Genomic DNA, 23,220 nt, shown 5'->3' on the forward strand with positions numbered 1-23,220 from the left:
CCAATACTTAACGTGCAACAAGAAAATTGGATTTACACACATATCTTGTATCTAGGTTATTCTGTAACACATGTAAAATGTATGGGATTGCCTGTCATCAAGGGGAGGGAGTAGAGGGAGGGAGGGGAAAATTTGGAAAAATGACTACAAGGGATAATGGCATAAAAAAAATTACTCATGCATATATACTGTCAAAAAATTATAATTATAAAATTAATTTAAAAAAAAGAAATTGGAATGAACTTTCTGAACAGATAATGGGCTCCCTTTCTTGAAGATCTCCCCAGAGTCTGGACAACTACTTCCTATCTATGTTACCATAAGAATTCCTTTTGCATATAAGTTGGACCAAATAGTTACTGAGTTCCCTTCAAACTCAAATTATGCTATTCTCTGAATTACAAATTTAAAATGAACGTTTGAATAAGAAAATCTCTGAGGATTTTACAAATTTAATTTTTGATACTATAAATTTCAAAGGTAAAAGTGATTTTACAAATTATATAATCCTCTCCTTACCATTACTTTTTAAAAATGAAGAGACCTAGTCCCAGAGAATAACTTCCAGGAATAACAGAATGGTAATCTTATTCAATTCTGTTTTGTTCAGATAGCATGTTAAGTCACTGTCCTCTATTCCAGACACTAAGTTAAGGATGGACATTCACAGCTAGAGAACCTCCAGAGAAGATGAATGATGAAAGGCCTTGAGTTCATAACATAAGAGGATTGTTTGAAAAAAAATAAAGGTTTTTGAACTTGGAGACAAGAAGGCTCAAGAGAAACATGATAGATAGCTTCTAAATATCTGATGTAGGGGAACTAGTCTTACTGTGATTGCACTCAGATATCAAAACAAGGTAGAAATTGCAATGCAAATTGAAAGTTGATATAAGGACTAAATTCCTAGCAAATTAAAAACATCCCATAGTAGAATATGTTGCCTTAAGAAGCAGTGGGTTCCTCCCAGTTGAAATTCTTTTAGAAAAAGCTGGAAGATCATTGAATCATACATTATAGTGGGGAATTCCTTTGGAATTTAAGTTGGGCCTAGTGGCTGCTAACATCTCTTCCAAGCCAGAAATGCTGTGACTCTCTGAATCTGTTACTTAAAGATGTTCATGCAGCAAATGCATAGTAATATTGAGAATAGAAGATTGGTATTTTTCATCTAAGTCCAGTGCTCTAGTCACTCAATTAGTCTTTCAATAGTAAGAGTGACTCTCTTGTAAGAGAGTCAAATTTTTTTTTTAATTTTTAAATGTCTCTGGAATTGTATTTAAATCAAATTTCTTAAGACCAATGGTCAACAAATTCTTTTGATAAAGATTTTTTTTAGCACTTCATATATATAGATATATCCATATTAATAATTCTGTATATTAAATTACATAAAATGGAAATTAAAGAATAAGATAAAGATGAAATAATATTTAATATTAGAGGCTTTAAAGCACCACTGGAGTTTATTGATTTAGGAAGTGATCAATTCTAGACAGTATATTAGCACAATGCTAGGAAACTAAATCCTTTCATTTGAATTGTCTTAATAAGATTCTAAAGATCACCTGTCAGAAGAAGGTACAAAACACTAAGGTCTTTTCTCTAAGTGAATTGCCAAATGTTCAAACTTTTCTGCAGAGAGTGAAATTTTGATAGATTGACCACATTGTTCAAATATCAAATGTATACTTGCCTAAAATACTATTTTATGGAGAACTCACAGCAAGCAAGAACTCAGGGTCAGAGGAAATGATGCAAAATCACTCTTAAAGTTTCTCTGAAGTACTCTGGAATTGATTGTGTGACATGGTAGAAGGTAGCAAAAGATGACCTCAGCATTGCATACTCACATCAAATAAGGTGCTCTATGAATAAAACAGAATTAAATGAGCTTTAAAAAAACAACGTTATGTATGCAAATCTTCCCTAAAATTTCATATGGGCCATTTGTGCCCAACCTCTGGTAGAGCATTTTAAATTTGTATTGATCTGCTCAGCCACAGTAAGACACACTGTAATGTGACTTTAACATAGTGATGTCATTTTGTTTCTTTTTGAAAGTTAAAGACAACAACTAACCAACCAACTAACTAATGGGCTTAAACTTGAGGTTTTTTGGGAAAGTCCTTGTAGAAGATGTAGCAAGGAGTGAAGATAGATAACTGATGGAGGAAGACCTCTTACCAAACTATTAAGAGTAATATAAATAAGTATAATCTATAGTAGTGTCTATATAAGAGAGAAAGAGGTTGAAGAGATACATTTAAAAACTAATTGGATGTATATGGTTTTATATGGGTAATTGAATTGATAATAACATTAAGATTGTGAAAGCTTGAGTAACCAGAAGGATAGGGGTGTCCTATGAAAGTAATAAAGAAGTTTTGAAAATTGGCAGATTTTAGCAGAAAAGATACTATGAAGAAATTTGAATTCACAGTAGAACTCACTTATGCCTGCTCATGTTTTAATTCATTTATTCAGGCTTAAAATGAAAAGGATACTGTTCTCACTCACACATCACTGCCTTTAGGTTGGAGCTTAAATTCCAAGAGGCATTTGTAATAGCCATAAGATGATCTTAAGTACACATGGGATATATTTTTCTCAATGGCATCTGCACAACTGTTCTATATATTAGTTAGTTTAGATTATAATTATCCTATAAAGAAATTTGAAATTATGCACAAAGTGACTAAACAGTGCATACTCTTAAAGCCAGATTATATTGTTGCTATGTCTCTATTATGAAAAAAAGAAAAGAATTAAACAATGGAAAAAGGTTCTACACATTTAAACATATTTATAGCAATTCTTTTGTAGTGCAAAAAACCCTAAAAATTATGGCTATGCTCATTGATTGAGGAATGGATGAATAAAGTGGCCTATATAAATATGACAGTATATTCTTGTACTGAAATAAATAGATCATTTCAGCGTCTTGGAAAGACTTACATGAACTGATGCACAGTGGAGTGAGCAAAACTAGAAAAATACCTTTTAACATCAATATTATAAAAATGAACAAATTTGAAGACATCTTCAAAAATTCTTCTGATAAACAAAAAATGAATAGAGCTAGGAGAAGAATATTATACAATAACATTAAAAACAAAAACAACTTTGAAAGCTATTATAATTATCATCAGTACAATTATCATTTATGTTTCCAGAAGACCCATAATGAAACATACCATCTAGCTCCTGTCAGAGAGGTGATAGATTCAGGGTGGTAAATGAGTATACACACAAACACACACACACACACACACACACACACACACACACACGGAATTTGACTTGCTTGACTGAATATTTGTTATTTCATTAAATTTGTTTCTATTTCTTTATAGGAATGAAGGGTTTAAGTGAGATAAGCTAGATTTCTTTTAATTATTATTATTCAATAGAGAATTGAGGGGAGGTGTTCCATATGTGTCATGATAGACCCACATTTTGGAGACCACTGCTTTAGAAAATCTAATTGATGAGCAAGAAAATCAATTGGCTGACCAATGGAATTATTTAGTTCAGTTAACATTGGCAGTTTTCTATTTTTAATTTGCACAATTCTTTTCAGCTTGTCTTAAAAAGAAAAGATCACCTGGCTGGCTGATTAATACCTCCCACATATTAGAGAACTTTGTTAATGACAAACATTCTCATACTGTTGATAAAAATAAAGAAGAACTGCACTGAAGATTGGTCTTAGGCTCTAGTGAGTGCCCAAAGGTGTTCTGATTTGGATATAGTCATTTCTGGGGGGGGATATTCTGTTCCATAGCATTTCTCATTTTTGCTATATTTTCTTGCAATATACTAATCAAGGAAGGAGGGGAAAAACCCCAGTAGTTTTTTTTTTTTAATGAAATCTTAAAGATAAAAGTATGAACAGTTTTCATAATAATATTTACACTTTAATTTCTAATATGGTAAATATTGAAAGAAAAACTCTTTAGGAGGTTCTCAATGATTTTTAAGAATTTAAAAGGGTCCTAAATCAAAAAGTTTGAGAACTATATGATATAGTGCTTGTAGATACAGTGTATACAGTAGTGTATACACACTAAAAAGATACTAATCATTAATAAATATTTTATTTTTATTTATTTCTAAATAATTATAAATTTAAAATTTCTACCATTATTTCACTCGAGTAATATGGATTGAGCTAGGTAGTCTTTCACCCAGAGTTTTATTCAAAGTTTTTTCAATTAACAAAAATTTATTTTATGTCTTTCAAATCTCCCTTTTTTATTGAAAGAAAAAAAAAGTGTTGGGGAGGTAGAATAAAATCATTATACAAGATATTCATTATCAAGGAAGACAAATTAAATCAATGCCCATGTCCAGAAATTCATGTCTCATTCTGCATTTCATTTCTCTCACTTCTTTTTCAGGAGGAGCATACTTCCTCATTGATCCTTTGGAACTCTAATTAGTTATAGCATTGATCAGAATTCTTAAGTCTTGGTTGGTTATTATAATGCTATAGTTAATGTTTAAATAGTTCTTGTGACTTGCCTTTCTGCATTGGATCATCTAAGTTCATCATTAGATGATAACTGAGTTGAAAATACAATTATAGAATCTCTAAATTGGAAGGGAATACGTGAGTTATCTAGTCCAATATGGGTCTTAAGAAAAATCCCCTCTAATATTAATAATGGCTAATATTTATATAATGCTAACTCTGTGATAACAATATAATGATTATTTTATTTGATGTTCACAACAATCCTGGGAAGATAGATGGTATTATTGTCCCTATTTTATGGATAAAAAGACAGAAGCAAAGAGAAATTAAATCACTTTCCCAAATTGTGTTTAGTGGCCAACTATTAAAGTAAATTTCACCATTGGGGAATTGTGAGTTGTACTTATAGGAGTGAGGGCCCATACAGTATCTTAAGACTAAAAGTATTATCCCAACCCAGAAATGTAAGTGTGTGTGTGTGTGTGTGTGTGTGTGTGTGTGTGTGTGTGTGTGTGTGTGTGTCTGTGAGAGACAGAGAGCCCTTAGGAGAGGCTACATTTATATTAAGTTCATACTCAATCAAACCCTTCTTTCCTTTTTCAAACTATGCTCATACATATGTAACTCATATTTCCTTTCTGTCTCCTTCCTTCCTTCTTGTTCTTTCCCTTCCTTCCTTCCTTCCCTTCCTTCCTTCCTTCCTTCCTTCCTTCCTTCCTTCCTTCCTTCCTTCCTTCCTTCCTTCCTTCCTTCCTTCCTTCCTTCCTTCCTTCCTTCCTTCCTTCCTTCCTTCCTTCCTTCCTTCCTTCCTTCCTTCCTTCCTTTCCTCCCTTATTCTCTCCTTTCCTCTCTTTTTCTTTTTTTCTTTAGATATCATTTGAGTATATTACAAGTCACTTACAACATTTTATTTATTCAGAAACAGAAAAATAGCTTTGTCAATATTCACTTGCAAGAGAAACTTGCTTTATAAAGCATTTAAATGTTTTTGACATACTTTGCATCTATATTGGTCATTTCCCCACAACTTACAAAGAAAAAGGAAAGTATAATACAATGAAACAGATTTAAATCTTATCTCTTAACACCAATGTTCTAAAGAGTGTAGTGAATATGAGTTATTTTAAGATTCCAGGGCTCAAGTGAAACCAGCGCTAAGGTAATAATCAAATCTTCATTCAAGAATCTGTTTCTTTTGTGAGTATGCATGATTTAGCTAGGAAAAGAATAAAAGAACAGCATTTCTGGGAGGTTTGTTCTATTCTTGGCATTATAAAAAAAAAAGACCTGGCAACATAATGGTATTGCAATCTTAATGTCCATTTTGTTCTTTTCTTTTCAGGAAAAGATTATAAGCTCAAATAACATGCCTGTTATGGCTATACCCCCAACTTTAAATATATTCAGAAGCAGAAATAAAGGAATAACTTTGGCAATTTTTACTTTCAAGAGAAAATGTTTAGTATATTTAATTTTTTATTCATACATTTTTCTGTTGACACTGGTCATTTCTCAACAAGCAACCTCCCTCTCTCTCAACATACCTTTCAATAAAAAAAGTATTATGCAATATGAGCACATAGAGTAATTACAAATGATAGTATGTGCTGCTTTCTACTTTTAAAGTTTGCTGTTTGTCAACTAAAAGGAAAGATGTGTTTTGAAATCAATAATTTGGAACAAAATAGTCCATTATATTTGATCAATGTGTTGTGTGCATATTTTTGTTTTGATCTATTTTCTCTACTTTCAGTCATGTTTTAATTCTTCCAGACTGCTCTGATTTCTTCATTGTTTATTCCTTGTATCACAATATTTCATTACATCCACAGACCACAATTTATTCAGTCATTCTTCAGTTGTTAGGTTTATATTTTGTTTCAAATCTTTTGCTATTATAAATAGGGCTGCTAAAAATATGAGACAAGATTTTTCTGTGTGGAGATTGATGACAATACAAAAATTTCCTTGCCCAAATAAATTGTTTTCATAAAAATGGTTATGTCAAACTAGTGAAAAGTATTTGCTAATCATATTAAAGCTATATTTTTGAAGAACTTCTCTTAACACGTCCATGACCTGTCTCTTGCGTATAATGAATAAGTGACCTTAGGAAAGTCATATAACCACCTCTCAGTGTTCTAGACAACTCTGACTATAAAATTGCAGAGAATATACTGATCTGAATTGGTAACAGAGAATTCCTTATTGGGGTCTCCCTGCCCTAGTGAAATCATTAATATAATCTCTATTCCTTATGCCTAATCTGAATGATATATTTTGCAAGTATTTTGGGAGGGAAAGGAAGTGGGATGGTAAATCATCTTTGGCAGTTATCATCACTACATGATTTGCTGCTCTGCCTATTGTCAGAGGGTTCTTTCTGTCCTTTAAATTGCCTATATTAATCTGAATATCTTATGAAGAGATTCAATATATTTTATCCATGGCTTCTAACATTTGTAACTGGTTCCTATGCTTTACAGTGTATATTCATTTTCCCAACAGATGTCATTTCCTTTACTCTTCACAATTCTACCAGATTCTTTCTGGAGGTTATATGAGCAATTAAAAAGCTGATTATAAGGAGGGTTATTCATGGCTCTATGACACCTTTATGAGAGATGACACAGAAAAAAAATGATCATGTCTATGTTATTTTTAATGTCCACCAATAATCAGTCAATGAGTAGATCATCCAACTCCATTTCCTTAATAGAAAGCTTTTTTTATTTAGCTATCTTTTTATGGGTTCACAGGGCAAAAGTGTTGAAAAACATTCCTTATTCCCAGAGTAAATTATGTGATGAAAAATGCATACAAGCCCAGCACTATATATCTCTCTCTCAAAGAGAGATGTCCCCATATTAAAGCTCTGGAAATGGTATAACTATTACTTACTTATTAATTTAAAACTCTAGTAATTTGGAATTATAATCACTATAAAGAACTGATTTATTTTATTATTATTATTTGTAATAGTAAGTAGTAGTAGCAGCAGCAGCAGTAGCAGAGGGCCTTAAGAACTCTCATTTATCAAAATAAGGAGAAGAATTAGCAGGGTGATTTTTATTGCACAAGGAACTATCAAATGAAGACATATTCTTCACCAATCTAGGCTAGGTCCTTTTCTACAAGTTATATTCTTAGAGTGTTACCTGTAGCATTGGCATGCAGCATGATTTGCTCAGTAAAACATAGTTTGTGCCTGAGCAACAGTAGAACTCATGTCTTCCTGAGTTCAAACCCAATCCTCTGTTTACTTTATCAAGCTGGCTATTTTTAATATTTACAAAAAAAATTACTTTATTTCATGTGAACTCTCTAATAACCTTGTAAGGTAGTGGGTTTTTTTTAAATAAATGGGGGGGGGCAAATTCTCAGAGAGACAAATGACTTGCCTCCAGTAACACATATTAGATATCTGAGCCAGGATATCACTACTAATGTTAATGTTGGAGAATTAGGAGGTAATACTTAAGAATGAAGTGCATGTGATGGGCCCTATGGATCAAAATCTATTACAGCAATAATATCTTTAAACAATTTAAAAACTCCTTAATGGCCAATTCATCTCAAGAAATATGTAAGTTGGCAGATGATTTATACAGTCTGGTGGAAATAAATATAACTAAATTTGACTTAGAGTTGCATGTATTTTAAGGAAATATATTATTTTAACTTTTTAAGAACTTCATAAAGTCAGAGGTTTTGAATTTGAAAGATTTCATCTGACTAGACTTATCTTTCTTTGAGTTTACTATGGCTTCTTGGCAATGGAATGTTACCTTTAATTTGCCTGTCAGTGAAGAATCAAAACAAAAGGATTCTAAATGCTGGAACCAATATGATTTGGTGAATTTCCACTCATCTATTAATTTAGCCAGACTTAGATGAAATCTTGTTCTATGTTCCAGTTTTATAACAATCAACATATAGTTCAAAGATTTCAGTCTGTCTACATATATCAGGCATCCAGAATGTGCCCTAGAGTTTCAGAGATGAATCATAATTTGCCCTTAGCTCACTTTCCTCTTTCTAAATGGTGACAGTATTTGAAGTATATTGCTGTGCTTTAGCTAAATAATTGGACAAGTATCTCAAACCTTATTACTTTTGATACATCTATTATTATTTTTCATCTATGCTGTAAATGATTTCCTTAGATATACCAGGAAAAATAGTAATTTGTATATGTCTGTATTCATTTCCAATAATTATATATACATGTAATTTCAATAGTATATATATATACACATACACATTTATGTGTATACTTATGTGTATGTGTGTGTGTGTGTGATTCCAACGTAATTTGGGTGAGAAATTATTAGTGGCTAGAGAAAAAAAAAAACAAAGCCTCATGTAATCTACTTAAAAAAGAACTCCTTGAAAAATAAGAGCAACCACTTGGAAAAAAAGATATCCAAGATTTCACTGAAGAGAACTCCTTAAAAATTAGAATTAGTCAAATGGAAAAGAAGATATAAAAACTCATTGAAAAAAATTTTTTTTAAATTATAATCGGGCAATGACACCATGAGGAATCAATAAACAATAAAACAAAGTCAAAACAATGAAACAAGAAGAAACTACAAAATCTCTCAATTGAAAAACAACTGACAAAGCTACACTGAAAAAATAATCTTCATACAATAATAGAAGAAATAATTAAAATTGTCCTGAAGTGCTATAACAAAAGAGGAAAGTAGAAATAGAAAAAAAAAATTCACCCAAAAAAGATTCTATGAGAAAATCCTACAGAAACATTATTGCCAAATTCTGAAACCCTCAAATCAAGAAGAAAATATTATAAGCAAAAAGAAAATTAAAAATTCAAATACAATGGAGCTGCAATTAGAATCACAAAAAACCCCAGCATTGTTTACATTAAAAGACCATAGGTCTTGGAAGTGTAGATATCAAAGAGCAAAAGAAATAGGGTTGTAGCTAAAAGTATCATACATAGCAAAGTTAAGCATAATCCTCAATGGAAAAAAGACATGTTATGAATTGTCAGATTTTCAGAATTTTGTTGCAAAAATAACTGAACTTAATAAAAAAATTTGATATCAGATCCAAGAGAAATATAAGGAAAAATCAAAGATTAATTTCAAGGAAGCCATTAAAGACAAACTTTTCTAAATTGCTCTAAGATTTTCATTTGTATTTAACTAGCTGAAAAGAAAGTTTGGGGTAGAACTGGGTACAATGTGATTCTACACATATAGGAAAAGGTAAAAAGAGTAATTATGTAATACAAATGAGGAGTGAGAGCAAGAATTAATACAAAGGTATTAAATATAGGAAGAGGGCTGATAGTACTGGTCATACTCACTTTTGAATGGTTTCAAGAGGAACAATACATATACATTTAAAAGGGCACAAAAATCTGAAGTTATAAAGAAACAAGAGAGAGGGGAATAAATTAAGTATATTTAAGGGAATGGGATAAAGAAGAAAGGTAAGGGTGGGAGGAAAAGATAAAGGAGAGATTCTTGGTGGAGGCATAAGTTAAGTAATAACAAGGTGTTATAGCAGGTAGAAGTAAAGTAGAGAAAGTCAGCAGAGATAGAAAATAAACATAAAAAATGATCAGGAATAGAATTTATAAGGAAAAAAAAAGAAGGATAGTAGTCATTGATCTCAGACAAAGTTAAAACTAAAATAGGTTTAATCAAAAGAGAAAAATTGTGAAACTACACTATGTCAGCTATATTAATCAATATTATTTTAGACTATTTTATACAATTAGATAGTATAAGTTTGGAATATTGCCATTCTTATGGAATAATGAATTGGTGGATTTAGTAAAAAAATAAACAAAGACTTGAATGAAGGACAATGATATCCATCTTCAGAGAAACAAAGGACAAATAAGCCTCAAACAGATGTATATGAATGTATATATGAGTATGAATATAGATTTTTGTATATGGATGTGGGCTATATCTGCAAGTAGGTATACATATATATATATATATATATACTGAAGTCGGAACACTTAAGGCTAATTACCAATTGAACAGTACTCTATTAGCATATGCTTGGAGAATGGCCCTGCCCAACTATTCTGTGCTGGCTCAATCTGTGGGTATAGACAGAGAATTGTGAGAGGGATCAGAGGGTAGAGTAAGACAAGCAGGAGTCACTTTTTTGGTGGTGGAGAGAGAGAAAGAAGGTTTGGAGATTCCTATGTCCATTCCCCTGACTGCTATCCCAAAAGACCAAAAATAAAGATCAAGGACTTTTGCTTATCCTGACTCTGTCTGATTTTAAGGTATCCAGGGTGCTAACTTGGTCTTCACTATATATATATATATATATATATATATATATATATATATATATATATATATATATAAAAGCTTGTGTGTTTATATAAATGCACAGATACACACAAATATATTCACACTGAATTGTTGCTTTCTTGGGGTGTGGAAGAAATGAGATAAAAGAATGAAGTACAAAGAAAAGAACAAAAGAAAACCTACAAGGAAGCAAAGGAAAGATGAACAACTTTGAATACAAGTATAGTATTTGTTATATAGGGTTTCTTGAAATGGAAATTTATTGCTTCATATTGAGTCCTCTCCTATACTCTTATGTGCACATGATATTTTTTTTTATTTTTCTTTTTTTCTTTAACCTTTAAATAAATAAAACTAACAAAAAAGAAAAAGAGAAAGAGAGAAACAACTGACCTGGAAAATCTCAGAAAAAAATAAATTTTCTACTAAAATAATTATTTAAGCATACATATATATTCTTCCAATTAAATTTTAAACAATTTTATGTTTTTAGATTTTTTTAGCTTCAAATTCTATCCCTCCTTCCCCTTTTTTCTCTCCAAGATAATACACAATCTGATATGTTATGCACATATGATTATGTAAAATATTTTCATATTAGTAATTTTGTACAAGAAGACTCATAAAAATGAAAAAGAAAAATAGCTACTTCAGTCTATTCAAATAATATCAGTTCTTTCTCTGAAGAGCATGCTTCATCATAAATACTTTAGGATTGTCTTTGATCATTGTATTGCTGAGAATAGCTAAGTCATTCACAGTACTTCCTTGAATAATATTGCTGTTACTGTGTATAAAGTTCTCCTGGTTTTGTTCACTGTACTTTGGAGCAGTTCATCTAAATCTTTCCAGCTTTTTCTGAAATCATCCTACTTATCTCTGCTTATAGCATAATAGTATACCATCAAAATCATATGCCATAGCTTGTTTAGGCATTCTTTGATTGATGTGAATCCCTTTTATTTCCAATGCTTAGCCACCATAAAAAGAACTGCTATAAATGTTTTTGTACAAATAGGTTCTTTTCCCTTTTTTGGGGTCTAAGGTATTTCTGAATCTAAGGGTATGCAAAGGTGTATAGCCCTTTGGGCCATAATTCCAATTATAACCAATTAGAAATTGCTGTCCAGAATGGTTGGATTAGGTAACAACTCTATCAGTAGTGCATTACTGTCCTAGTTTTCTTATAATATCCAACATTTCCATCCAACAAACAACATTTTTCTTTTTTTGTCATATTAGCCAATCTCATTTATGTGAGGTCATACTTCAAAGTTGTTTTAATTTACATTTCAAGGGGAAATAATTTAAGAATTATTGGTCCATCTAAATACCATGATCAAAACAAAAAAAAAAAAAAAAAAAAAGAAAGAAAGAAAGAAAAAGAATCCACCCATTCTATTTCAAAAACTGAAGGAAAATAGTGCTGATATTCTAAATCCAGAGGATGAAATAGAAACTGAAAGAATCCAAAGGTCACCTCCTAAAGGCAATCCCAAAACGAAAACTTCTAATAACATTATAACCAAATTTCAGAGCTTCCATGCCAAAAAGAAATTATTATAAGCATTCAGAAAGAAAAAAATTCAAATATTGTGGAGTCACAATCAAGATAACTCAAGTTTTAGCAGATTCTACATTAAAGAACTGAAAGGCTTGGAATATGATATTTAGGACAGCAAAGAAGCTATCATTGTAATCAAAGATTATCTCTTTGTTGGGGGGGAGGGGTGAAGATTCATTGAAATAGAGGATTTTCAAACATTCCTGATGAAAAAACCAGAGCTGAATAGAAAATTTAACCTTAAAACAGAAGATTCAAGAGAACATAAAGGCAAATCGGGAAGAGAAATAGTAAATGATCCATTAAAATTAACTATTTATATTCCACTATGAAAAGAAGATATTTAACTCCTAAAAGCCTTATTATTTTTAGGGCAGTTAGAAGAAGTATACATGGACTGAGGGCATGAGTGTGAGTTGATTGTGATCAGATGATAAATAAAAGTATAAAATGAAGGAATGAAAAAGAAAGATGCATTGAGAGAAGAGAAGGAAAATTTAGTATGATGCAAATGATTTCACATAAAGGAGAACTGGAATATGGGAGTGTGTGGACAATTCTTGAACATTACTCTCATCAGAACTGGTTCAAAGAATGAATAATTTACAAACTCAATTGAATATACAAATCTATTTTCATCCATAAGGAAGTAAAAGGAAAGAGAGATAAAACAACTAAATGTGTTAAGAGTCAACTCAGGGGGACTGAGAGAAGAGAGAGAGGATTGGGGGAGATGGTGGACAGAAAAAAAAACAAAAAACCTGTTTGGAGGAGGGACAGGGTGAACACACACTCAGAAGAATAAACAGTGGGAAAAGTAAAATGGAGAAAATACACAGTAATTATAAGTACAAATGTGAATTGAATGAATTGACTCATAAAACCGAAGGACATAGCAGATTGGATCAAAAATCAATATCCTACGATATGTTGTTTACAAGAAACACACTTGAATCAGAAAGACACAAAGAGTGAAAATAAAGGCCTGGAGCAGAATCTGTTATGCTTCAGCTAACAACAACAACAACAATAACAAAAGGCAGATGTAGCAACCATTTTCTAAGACAAAGTAAAAGTGAAAATAAATTTAATTACAAGAGATAAACAAAGAAACTACATTTGCTGAAAAGTATCATCAATAACAAAGTAATATCACTATTAAATATAAATGTACCAAATGACATAGAATGCAAATTCTTAGAAGTTAAATAAGTTACAGGAAAAAATAGATGATAAAATTATATAGTGAGCAATCTCAACTTTCTCCTCTCAAAGCTAGTGAAATCTAATTAAAAAATAAACAAGAAAGAAATTAAGGAGATTAATAAATTTTAGAAAAGTTAGATATGATAGAACTTGGGAGAAAACTGAATGGAAGTAGAAATGAATATATCCTTTAGAGAGGGAACATAGTGCCTACAAAAAAAAAAAAATGACCATCCATCTGGGCACAAAAACCTCACAATTGAATGCAGAAAAGCAGAAATATTAAATGCATCCTTTTTTAGAAAATACTGTATACAAATTAAATTCAATAGGGCTGTGGAAACACAGATTAAAAATTAATTGGAAACTTAAAAATTTCATCCTAAAGAAGGTATTGGTCAAAGAACAAGTCATAAGATCAATAATTTCATGAAAGAGATTAACAACAAAATGATCTAACAAAATTTGTGGGATATATCAAACGAGTAATTAAAAATTTAAATTAATAAATATATATATATATATCAGTAAAAAAGAGAAGATCAAGTCAATGAATTAAAAAAAAAAAGAATTAAAAAAAATCCTACAAAAAGAGCAAATTTTTAGACCTTCAATACAACACCAAAATAAAAATCCTAAAAATCAAAAAGATTAATGAAACTGAAAGTGGAAAAAAATATATTGAACTAAAAATAAAATAAGGAAAAAAATTATGAAAAAATGAACAAAATATATAGACTAGTGGTTAATTTCATTTAAGAAAAGACTGACTTATTTGTATCAAAAATGAAAAGGGTAAATTTGCCACAACAAAGATGACATTAAAACAATTATTAGAAGGTATTTTGCCCAATTACATGCTAATAAATCTAGCAACTTAAATGAATGTATAAATATTTTCAAAAATATAGATTTTCCAAACTAATAGAAGAAATAGAATATTTAAATAGCTCTATCTTTAAAAAAACAAATTGAATGGCAATAAAAGAAGAAAAAGAGATGAAAGGAATTAGAGTAGGTCATGAGGAAACCAAATTATCATTCTACAGATAATATGATGGTATACTTAGAGCACCCTAGAGAATAAACTAAAAACTCTAGAAACAATTCATAACTTTAGCAAAGTTGTAGGATACAAAATAAATTCACATAAATCAGCAGCATTATATTGCCAACAAAATCCAGCAGCAAAAGATACAAAAAGAAATTCCAGTCGAAATAACTACTGATAGTATAAAATATTTGGGAATCTATCTGCCAGGGGAAAGTCAGGAACTCCACGAACACAGCTATAAAAAACACTTTCTACACAAATAAAGTCAAACCTAATCAGTTGGAAAAATATCAAGTCCTCATGGATAGGCCAAGCAAACATAATAAAAATTACAATATTACTTAAATTAATCTACTTATCTAGTGTCATACCAATAAAACTCCCAAGAAATTATTTTACAGATCTAGAAAAACAACAGCAACACAAACTGGAACTCATAATTGAACACTAGATAGATAATTTTGATTATATTAAGTTGAAGAGTTTTTTGTAAAAACAAAACTAATGAAGATAAGATCAGAAGGGAAGCAACAAATTGGGAAATCATTTTTACATTTAAGTGTTCTGATAAAGTCCTCATTTCTAAAATATATAGAGAATTGACTCAAAATTTTAAGAATCCAAGCCATTCTCCAATTGATAAATGGTCAAAGGACATGACAGACAATTTTCAGATGAAGAAATTAAAACCATTTCCAATCAGATGATTAGAATATAAATCACTATTGATCAGAGAAATGCAAATTAAGACAACTTTGAGATTCTACTACACACCTCTCAGATTGACTAAGTTGCCAGGAAAAGACAAGGACGAATGTTGGAGGGGATGTGGGAAAATTGGGACACTAATACATGTTGGTGGAGTTGTGAACAGATCCAACTATTCTGGAGAGCAATGTGGAACTATGTTCAAAATGTTATCACACTGTGCATACCCTTTCACCCAGCAGTGTTTCTATTTGACCTATATCCTAAAGAGATCTTAAAGGAAGGAAAGATACCCATATGTGCAAAATGTTTGTGGCAGCCCTTTTTGTAGTAGCAAAAAACTGGAAACTGAGTGGATGTCCATCAGTTGGGGAATACCTGAGTAAATTATAGTATATGAAGTTAATTGAATATTACTGTTCTATAAGAAATGATCAGGAGGATGACTTTAGAAAGACCTGGAGAGACTTATATGAACTGATACTAAGTGAAATGAGATCATTGTACACAATATCAATATTATATGACGATCAATTCTGATGAACATGACTCTTTCCAACAATGAGATGATTGATGCGAATTCTAATGATCTCTTGATGAAGAGATCCATCTATACCCAAAGAGAGGACTGTGGGAAGTGAATGTGGATCACAATGTAACATTCTTACTCTTTTTTGTTGTAGTCTGCTTGCATTTTGTTTTCTAACTCATTTACTTTCTTTTTTTTAATCTGATTTGTCTTGTGCAGCAAGAGAATTATATAAATATGTTTATACAGATTGAATATAATATATATTTAACATGTTTAACATATATTGAATTGGTTGCCATCTAGGGGAGGGGTTGGGGGAAGGAGGAGAAAATCTGAAACACAAGGCTATGCAAGGATCAATGTTGTCAAATTATCATGAGTAGGCTGAGCGAATATAATAAAAATGCATATATTTTGAAAATAAAAGCTTTATAAAAAAAGAAATTGAATAAGACTTCAATGAGATCCCTGAGGAAAAAATTCTCAGGATCAGATGAATTCACAACTAGATACTTATAGACATTTTTTAAATAACTATTTCTAATTATTTGGGGAAAAAAAGTGTGAAGTCAGATCAAATTCCTTTTATAGGGTGAAGCAAACTGTATATCAACTTCTCTAATGACTATTGATCCAAAAATTATAAATAAAATGCTAGCAAGGAGATTAAAGCAATGTATCACAAAGATCATACTCTGTGACTAGGTGTGACATATACCAGTAATATAGAGCTAGTTCAATATTAAGAAAACTATCAGCCTAATTGACAGTATTAATAACAAAACTAAGAAAAATCATATGATTATCTCAATAATTGTAGAAAAATCTTTTGACCAAATACAATACACATTCCTATTAAAACAACAGCAACAACTAGAGAGCATAGGACTAAATAGAACTTCTAAAATGATAAGTAGTTTCTAAGATTATCAACAAATGGAATATATTAGATGCCATTTCATCAAGGTGATTGGTTTAGCAAGAATGCTTATTATCATTAATTTTATTCAATATTGTCCTAAACATTCTAATTATAGTATTATGATGAAGAAAAGGAGATTAAAAGAATAAAAATTATCAATGAGGAAACAAAACTATCACTCTTTGTAGATGAATTGATGATATGCTTAGAGATTCCTAGAGAATCAACTAAAAAACTAGTTGAAATAATTTGCAACTTAAGCAATTACAAAATTTTTAAAAAAACCCTATAATGAATCACCTGTAGTTCTATATGTTACCAACAAAGTCCTGTATGAAGAAATAAGGGAAAATTCTATTAAAAATAACTGTAGGAAAATGCTATGCATATCCAGAGAAAGAACTATGGAGTCTGAATGAAGACTGAAGCATATTAATTTCATTTTTTTGCTTATTTTTTCTTTTTTGTTTTTCTTCTTTCACAAAATAATTTAATGTGGAGATACGTTTCATATGCTTGTACATGTATAATTAGATTGTTTGCCATCTTGGGTAGGGAGTAAGGGAAAGAGGGAGGAAAAAAATTGGAACTCAAAAATCTTATAAAAGGGAATGTCAGAAACTACATTTACATAAAGGAACTATAGACAATATAAAAATACTTGGGAACCTACCTGCCAAAGGCAAACACAGGAACTATATGAATGCAATTGCAAAGCACTTTTCACAAAAATAAAGTCAGATCTAAACAATTAGGAAAATATTAATTGCTTATGAGTAGACCAAGCTAATATAATAAAAATGACAATTTTATCTAAATTAATTTACTTATTCAATATTAGCTATCCATTACCAAAAATTATTTTGAGAAGCTAAAAAATAATAACAAAATTCATCTGGCAGAACAAAAGATCAAGAATATCAAATAAATCAATGAAAAATTCTGTGAAGGCAGGTGGCTTAATTATACTAGATTTCTAAATATTACAAAGAGGTAATTATCAAAACAATCTGGCACTGGCTAAGAAAGAGTGGTACATCAATGGAATAGATTAGATACAAAATATAGAATAGTAACTAGCCATAGTAATCTAATGATTGATAAAACCAAAATTTTAAGTTTTGGGGACAAGAGTTCACTATTTGACAAAAACTCCAGAAAATCATGAAGGAAGCTTGGCAACAACTAGATATAAAATATCTCATTTAATATACCAAAGTAAGGTCAAATTGGATTCAAACTTTGCACATGGTGGGGGGGGGGGAGTAACATAAGCAAACAGAAAGTACTAGCTTACTTGTCAGGTCTATATAAGGGAAGAATTTGTGACCAAAGAAATGATAGCATTATGGGATGTAAAATGTATAATGTTGATTACATAAAAAGATTTTGCAGAAACAAAATCAGTGCAGAAAGATTAAAGGGAAAATAAAAAACTTGGCAAGGGTTTTTACAATGTTTCTCTGATAAAGGTCTCATTTCTCAAATATCTAGAAAACTGAGTCAAATTTATAAGAATATGTCATTCCCCAATTAGTAAATGGTCAAAGATATAAACAGGCAGTCTTCAGATAAAGAAATCAAAACTATCAATAGATATATTAAAAAAATGCTTTAAACAACTATTGATTAGAAAATGCAAATTAAAACAACTTGTGTCATACCTATCAGATTGGCTAAGGTGAAAGAAAAGAAAGATGACAAATGCTGGAGGGGATGTGGGAAGTTATCATGCTTTTATTTACTTGCTTTTTCTCTCCCTCAGCCTTAGCAAGGCCTATCATTAGACACAAATATGTATGTATACACCTTTGGTGAGAAACCTGGGGCTTTTCTTTTCCCATACTCCAATCAGTTAATGGAAAGTAGAAATAAATACTAGTAGCACTTGTTGCCACTAAGGAAAGTCATGGGTTGTTTTTTTTTTCCCCTTCCAAAGCAACCATCATTATTCTCTTGACAAAGTCCTACAAAGCACTCAAAGTTCACTTCCAGATATCTGTCTATCTCCCAGAACATGATCTATGCTCAAACTACTTACAGGGTCCCACTCCACTCCATTTTAACCCTTCAACCAATAATCCTCTAAATAGACAATAAATTATCTTCCCTAGCATTACTTCCCAAGATCATCTGGGCTTTGCCATCTTTTCTGCTATTTTCCCTAAATACTATATTTCCTTGCCAACTGCTAAGAACTAAACTTAAACATAAGCTCTTTTTTATGTCTTAATTGAGAGGAGATATTGACTCCCTCCCTCCTAATCATGATGATCCTGATAAGGAGAAAGACCTTTTATCTTAGACATAATCAGAATGCTGCATGCCTCTCCCCCTTCCAATTTATCAGAATGTTGGGTGACTCTTCCCATTCTGTAATCCCAGTTTATCAGATGTGCCCCATGACCCCTCCCCAGACCCTATCAGAACCAGATTGTAATTCTCCAACAGAACTGGATTGTTAGTTTCCGCTCTTTGCACTCTGACTCCACCCTTGCCTCAGTCTACCCCTGTGCCTGAGCCATGTATGTATATATATGTCATTGAGAACTCACATTGGCTGCTGGATTCCTGGAGATGATAATTTCATTCAGTCCTGGGACCAAACCATGGATCCATTTGGTCCCAGTAAATCTCTCCCTTTCAAATAAAATATTAAATATTCTCTAATCTCTATTTTGCCTTAGTTTCTCCAGCATTACACCATAAGCTTCAATTCCCTCATTCAAACATTGACAACATTGACAATTGCCATACCTTTTGTTCTAATTTTTCCCCTCTTCCCCTCCCCCATGGCAGGTTGACCAATATATGTTAAATATTTTAAAGTATAAATTAAATACAATATATGTACACATGACCAAATAGTTGTTTTGCTGAACAAAAAGAATCAGACTTCGAAATAGTATACAATTAGCCTCTGAAGGAAATCCAAAATGCAGGTGGATAAAATTAGAGGGATTGGGAATTCTATGTAGTGGTTCATAGTCATCCCCTAGAGTTCTTTTGATGGGTATAACTGGTACTGCTCTGTTGGAACTGATTTGGTTCATTTCATTGTTGAAGAGGGCCACGTCCATCAGAATTGATCATTGTATAGTATTGTTGAGTATTGTTGTTGAAGTATACAACGATCTCCTGGTCCTGCTCATTTCACTCAGCATCAGTTCATGTAAGTCTCTCCAGGCCTTTCTGAAATTATCCTGTTGGTCATTTCTTACAGAAAAATAATATTCCATAACATTCATATACCATAATTTATTCAGCCATTCTCCAATTGATGGGTATCCATTTAGTTTCCAGTTTCTAACAACAAAAAAGACTGCCACAAACATTTTTGCACATGTATGACCCTTTCCCTCCTTTAAGATCTCTTTGGGATATATGTTTTGAATCAACTCATTGTTGAAGAGAGCCTCATCTATCAGAATTGATCACCATATAGTCTTGTTGTTGCTGTATATAATGATCTCCTGGTTCTGCTACTTTCACTTAGTTCATGTAAGTCTCTTCAGGCCTCTCTGAAATCATCCTATTGGTAATTCCTTTCTTTTTTTTTAAGACTTTATTTTTGTTTATTTATTTTTCATTTAATAGTTTTTATTTACCAGATATATGCATGGGTAATTTTACAACATTGATCCAATTCAGTTCCAATTGATCAGTAATTAATAGAACCAGCTACACCCAGTGAAAGAATGCTGGAAAATGTGTATGGATTGTTTGCATTTTTGTTTTTTTTTCCCAGGTTATTTTTTACCTTTATAAATCCAATTTTTCTTGTGCAACAAGAGAACTGTATATATATATGTATAAATGTGTACACATATATTATATTTAAGATATGCTTTAACATTTTTAGCATGTATGAGACTGCCTGCTGTCTAGGGGAGGGGGAAGGGAAAAGTTGGAACAGAAATGATTGCAAGGGTCAATGTTGAAAAATTATCCATGCATACGTTCTATTAATAAAAAGTTATAATAAAAAAAGATGGATGAACTGCTTACTGGCTATAGTCTTCAAAGGCTTGTGTTAAATAATAGAATATGATGTATGAGACCTAGACTGAATACAAATACAAACTTCTTGAGGGCCAGAACCATGTTATTTTTGTTTTCTGTATCCTCAGTGCTTTGCCCAGTGCCTAGCTCAGTGTTCATACTTAATAAATGCTTGGTGACGAACTGATAAGATCAGAATGATAGATTCACATCCAAATAACAATTCATATTTTAGGTGCTTTAAAACTAAATTCCATTCAATAATATAACAGGGCTCTTAGAAAAGCCAGTCTGATTTTAGGCTCTCTGGAGCAATGTCAATGTTCAAAATGAATTCAGCTATCTTTTTTTATTGGTCATGTTACATAATGGAATGTATGATAATAGTTTTTTTCCTACTCTGAAATTCAGGCTCTTCTTTTCTTCTTCTGCTTCTTCTGCTGCTGCTTTCTTCTTCTTCTTCTTCTTCTTCTTCTTCTTCTTCTTCTTCTTCTTCTTCTTCTTCTTCTTCTTCTTCTTCTTCTTGCTTTCTTCTTCTCTCTGTCTTAATCTCTGTCTCTGATTCTCTCTTCTCTCTCTCTCTCTCTCTCTCTCTCTCTCTCTCTCTCTCTCTCTCTCTCTCTCTCTCTCTCTCTCTCTCTCTCTCTCTCTATTTCTCTCCCCAACTTGAATGTGACTAAAGATTATAGTTACTTCTGCAGAGATCTTATTCAGTAATCATTTAATATCCATAACATAGCACTGGAGTTGCTGTACTTCTGGAGTGCTCTCATTATTTAGGGCCACAGGTGCAAGATAGAATTTGTTTTGTTTTGGAATTTGAGAAAACATTGTGAGGCATCTTGGCTCTCAGCTAATGAATTGTAAGAATGCAATTTCTCCTGAATCCAGTTTCAACTGCCGACCTCCAGGAGCTACCCTGTAGTGTCCAGACTTCAATATTATTGATTTCTTTCAATATTTCAATATTATTATGATGTCCCTTCCCCAAATTCATTACCAATATTGTCCTAAATTTGATCTTAATGTGATCAAAGTTATATTTTTGAGATGGATGGATTTTTTAAGGAACTTGGTATTACTCCTTCCTGGCCCACGGAATAGCTCCTTGGGTTTGTCTTCTAAAAGATTGGTGATGATATTACCAAGGCAACTGGAAATGAAATTCAGTATTCAGAATAAACAGATACAGACTCAGGTTGTGACTTTTGTAGCATTGCTGCTTGGTATCCCTGATCATAAAACTCCTAACAACAACAACAAATAATCTTCCCAGGACAAAAAGAAGCAGGGAAATATTAAACATAGTGAAAACATCTACTTTGATGACATTATTATCATCACAGATAAGGTACTAACAACTCACAAGAAAGCTCTCTGGAAACATTAAAGAAACCTTTGGGAAAACTCTGTGTGTTGGAACATTGATGGCCGTCATCCTCATGGTATCATTGATGATACCAAGAGTGATGCTGTGAAATGTGCAGGTATTTTAAAGCCATAAAAGAAATTATATTGAGAGAGGGAGAGAGGGAAAGAGAGAGAAGAAAATTAGAGAGAAAGGACAAAATAAAGGATCATAGAAATGAAAGAAGAAAGAAATAAGAAAAAGGAAGGAAAGAGAGAAGAAAAGAAGGAAAGAAAGTAGAAAGGAGAAGGAAGTAAGAAAACAATGGGATTTTATTCCCAGAAGAGGATGGAATTGACTTGGAACCATAATTATAAAACCAGAGAAAAGGATCTTTCAGGGAATGAGATCATTCTTTGTGGTGTGGTTGAGGAAGGTAAGAATAATATAATATATAGGTTTCAAGACAGAGTACATAGGGTAATCAAATATAGGATTAGAGTATAAGCTATCAAACATCAGTATCTGTAATAATGGCACAAAATAATGAAAATCAACACAGAGGAGGCAGCTAGGTGGCGCAGTGGATAGAGCACTAGCCCTGAAGGCAGGAGGATCGGAGTTCAAATCTGGTCTCAGACACTTGACACTTTGTAGCTGTGTGACCCTGGGCAAGTCACTTAAACCCAGCCTCCCCCCCCCCCAAAAAAAAAAATAAAGAAAAAAAAGAAAATAAAAAAAAGAAAAAGAAAATCAACATAGAGCAAGTCAGAAAACCTTCCAACTGGCCAAATAAGTGAATATTTTGGTTTGGCCCTTCCTTTTCCTACTACCACTTTAAAACAAGAAATATGCAATTAAAAGTTAAGCAAGTTGTTAGTCTCTCTTATTGATTTCTTAAAGTAATCCAGGGGAATTACATTAAAAAAATTTTCCAGAAAATAAATTTATTTCAATCGTATAAGAAATGGCTCAAGTTCTTTATATCATTATATATAACTCCAACATTTTGGTGCTATTGTTCTTCATGTTGATAGAAAAAGAAGAAACTCTTTATGACAAGAAGAAAATAATGAAAAAGGGCCCAAATTTT

Source organism: Sminthopsis crassicaudata, chromosome 1 (genome assembly GCF_048593235.1).
Source record: "Sminthopsis crassicaudata isolate SCR6 chromosome 1, ASM4859323v1, whole genome shotgun sequence".
Taxonomy (NCBI): Eukaryota; Metazoa; Chordata; class Mammalia; order Dasyuromorphia; family Dasyuridae; genus Sminthopsis; species Sminthopsis crassicaudata.